Source organism: Pipistrellus kuhlii, unplaced genomic scaffold (assembly GCF_014108245.1).
Source record: "Pipistrellus kuhlii isolate mPipKuh1 unplaced genomic scaffold, mPipKuh1.p scaffold_m20_p_20, whole genome shotgun sequence".
In the NCBI taxonomy this organism is placed as follows: Eukaryota; Metazoa; Chordata; class Mammalia; order Chiroptera; family Vespertilionidae; genus Pipistrellus; species Pipistrellus kuhlii.
This window is the reverse complement of record NW_023425516.1, coordinates 11,106,634-11,110,626: the sequence shown is the minus strand read 5'-3', so window position 1 is coordinate 11,110,626 and position 3,993 is coordinate 11,106,634.

Sequence of the window (3,993 nt, the reverse complement as noted above, 5' to 3'; positions counted from 1 at the left end):
TACTGTAACACCTCGGCTGCGCTCACTGCACAAAAAACCTGGCTGGCCGGATCAGACTCCTCTGCGGGCCGCATGTGGCCCGCGGGCCATAGTTTGAAGACGCCTGACCGAGCTCAGCCTCCTCCGAACGAAAGATGGTGAAGATTTGTTTATGCAAATCAAATCAAATCAGTACATTTGCTAGCTGCATGCCTGGCACCCACAGAACCCCAGTTAATGCTAGTCGCCTCTCTTTCTCCTGAGCTCTGGTCTCGTGTGAGCATGAGTCAGCCACTGGACCGTTCCAATGCCTGGTTGTTGAGAAATGGTTTCACGGTTGATTCCCTTTGCACGAGAAGGGGGTTGACGCCCCACCTTCTCCCTTCTAGGTCTGACTTCCCACCTCCAGTCTCCCTAACTCAGCCTTGGCTCCCCACCCGCTCCTGCGGGCCACGCCCCTCCCTGGAGCTCTCCACTGCACAAGAATCCGGCCTGGTCTGAGCTGCAACTCTGTTTTGAAGAAGTAAAAAATGGAGGGATCGGGGAAGACCTGTATTTCCAAAAGACAAAACTCTCCTCCTTGATGCCACATGAAAAATAACAGGACTTGCCGAAACCGGTTTGGCTCAGTGGAGAGAGCGTCGGCCTGCGGACTGAAAGGTCCCAGGTTCGCTTCTGGTCAAGGGCATGTACCTTGGTTGCAGGCACATCCCCGGTAGGGGGTGTGCGGGAGGCAGCTGATCAATGTTTCTTTCTCATCGATGTTTCTGACTCTCTGTCCCTCTCTCTTCAAAAATCAATAAAATATATTTTAGAAAAAATAACAGAACTTGAGGTCAGAAGACACCAGGTGGACACCCAACTCTACACTGGTCTTTGTGACTCTCGCCCTGCTGAGCCTCAGTCTCCCCATCTGTAGAAAGGGAATACAAAAGCTGTTTTATTTAGCTGTTGTGGAGATGAAACCTGTACACACACACACACACACACACACACACACACACACAAATGTTCATAGCAAAGAGGACAGTACTACATGAATATTATTATTATTTTTCCTCCTCCTCCTCCCCCTACACATCTCAAGTAGGGCCAGACCCAGGGAAGGCAGTGTTCTCCCGGCTGGGCTGACGGGGGCCACCTCGCAAGCAGACAGCATGAGTCCTCCCTCCTCTCTGCACCTGAGCTGGGGGAGGCGGAGAGGTGAAGGGTGGATCCAGAGCTCGGAGCCCTGGGCTGTCTCCTTGCCGATCTGTCTTTCTGGGGGGGGGAGTGCTCTTGGCAGGGAACAACCACTCCAAATGCCGAAGGTGAAATCCATCACCAGGGCCTGGGCCGAGATAAGACAGAGGCACGTAAATCACAGCTCCCCGAGATAAAAAGGCAGCCTGGGGCCTCAAGAATGCGGTGCTCCTGCCAGCTGCCCACTCCTGCAAAGGAGAGGGCTGTGCTCCCTCGCCTGGGAAGGATCCCAGACCCCGGGGCGCTTCCTGGAAAAGGAGGAGGAACCTCAGCCTCCAGCTCCTCTCTCCGGCATTCCTATGAAGTCCCTCTGAACAACAAACTGTGATGTGATGCCATCCGCCGGCCGCAGAGGTCAAGGGCAAAGGTTTGGGGGGGTCGAGCAGCCTGGGCTCCCATCCTGGCCCTGGTACTTACTGTGTAATCTTAAACGACCTACCTAATCTTTGAGCCCCGGTTTCCAACTGGGAGAATCCTAATGCTTCTTCGCAGAACTGTCTTGCAGACTAACGATGATCCTTTTTGTAACGAGTCTGGCACTTAAAGGGGTTTCAATGAATAGCAGCTGTGGTTGTATCTAAGATCGGTAGAGAATGGAACGCCAACACCTCTCTAACTTCCTGTTTATCTCATTTGCATCGTCATCATTTTATAATTCTCTGAATGAGAATCCCCAAAAGCAAATCTCAAGTCATGCCGAAACCGGTTTGGCTCAGTGGATAGAGCATCGGCCTGGGGACTGAAGGGTCAATTCCGATCAAGGGCCTGTACCTTGGTTGCAGGCACATCCCCCGTAGGGGGTGTGCAGGAGGCATCTGGTCGATGCTTCTCTTTCATCGATGTTTCTGGCTCTCTATCCCTCTCCCTTCCTCTCTGTAAAAAATCAATAAAATAAAATAAAAATCTCTATGTGACCCCCAGCCCGGGGCGCGGGGGGGGGGGGGGGGAAGAGAGTCAGTCCCATTTTCAAGTGTGGATCGTTCAGTCAGAGCATTTTCAAGTGTGGATCGTTCAGTCAGAGCATTTTCAAGTGTGGATCTTCTCCCTGCCACGCATTCGTCATGAGCATGACCGTATATACAGAACTCCTGCCCCCCAGCTCCCTTCACGCCCAAATGTAAGGGGCCATTATATTAAGGGACCATTATGTTAAGCGCATGTCTGACTGGCGGAGCTTGCAACAATGACCAGGAGGAAATCTGACCATACTTAGGTCCCAAAGGAAAGAAAATCATGAACAGACATCTAGGGGCCTTAGGTAGGGTTCTGGGGAAGGAAGTGGCCGGGAAGGACGCAGGCAAGAGCCCCCCAGCCAGGTGGCTGGTTCTGCAGTTGAGAGAGGACCTTCCTGTCCTGAGACATCCTCCCAGCCTTATCTGTGTCGTTCCCGCGTTCACTCTCAATCAAGGCAGGCACATCTGCCTTTTACCTGGGTTAGGGGTCTGGCAGGGGTAGGGAGTTGATGTCTCGGTGCCTGACCTCAAGGTGCCTGCCGTCTGATTGGAGAGGAAACCAACAAACTTGGGGTGGGTGTTTCAGGGAGTCGGGGAACCTGGTGGCATCCCTGCCTGAGCCTCTACTGGAGTCACTAGGAAGATGGGTTTGTGGGGGCCACGCCAGAACTGGAGGGCCCTGAAGGGTGGACAGAAGCATGTGGATAGATGGACAGAGTCAGCAAAGGGGAGCCTTTCCGAGAATGTGCTGTGTGGGTGGGTCAGACTGACGGACAGTGCAAGACGGTGCTGGACCTATGAGGTGACCTGGGTAAGGCCACTTCCTGTAAATGCATGGGTCCCGATGACTGGGATGTGTGCGGAGGTAAGATGGGCACTTCCAGTGGAGCGTGGGTGAGGGACATGACGCCAAGGAAGATGGGAAGTGATGAGGGTGGGGATGGGGTGGACAGTGTTGGAATCATTTTCCTCCTGGTTACTATCCTCCAGCTGTCTCTTCCCTCCCCCCTCCCCCCGCGCCCCGGGCTGGGGGTCACATAGAAAGAGTCCCGTCCACTTAAACCCTGGGCCCGAAACCAACAGTACGAGGCGGACAGCTGAGAAGATCCGGGAATGACAGAACATGAGTGGATATACAAATAGACAAGATTAACTATTCCCCTTGTATACACAGAGGCTTTGCTAACACTCAGCCAATTAGAAAACTAATCTAAACAGCCACTGGCCTCCACGTCTCCTCGGAGCGCTTTCCAACAGCTGTTCCGTGTGCACTTGCTGCTGTGCGAGCAAGTGCCTGGAGCCTGCTCCAGGGCCCGGGGCCCGCTGGAGCCCCGAGGGCTCCTTAAAAGCAAAGGATCGTGCGTGCCTCTTCTGTTCTCCAGACTCCGCCGAGGGTCCTGCTGCTCTTCTGTGCCATGCTCCTTCTGGTCACCACCTCTGAGAAGCCCTCCCTGTGCCCTCAGAGGGACCAGCATGTTCTAGGATGTTCCCTGGTATATGGCCATTTATCTGGGAGGCACTTATAACGAAGGGAGTAAGAGCAAATTGGTTACTCAGGGCACTTGCCAGAGTTGCGGGCTCTATCCCCAGTGACGGGAGCAAAGAAGGCAGCAAATCAATGATTCTCTCTCATCATTGATGTTTCTCTCTCTCCCCCTCTCCCTTCCTCTCTGAAATCAATAAAAACATATTTTAAAAAAACATTCATCGATCACTCACTACTATATTTTCTCTCCTCACCTAAAAAAGAAGACAGTCATGGTACCCACTTAATAGAGAAAAAAAACCACAAAAGTGTGTATTAAACAACCCTAGCGCC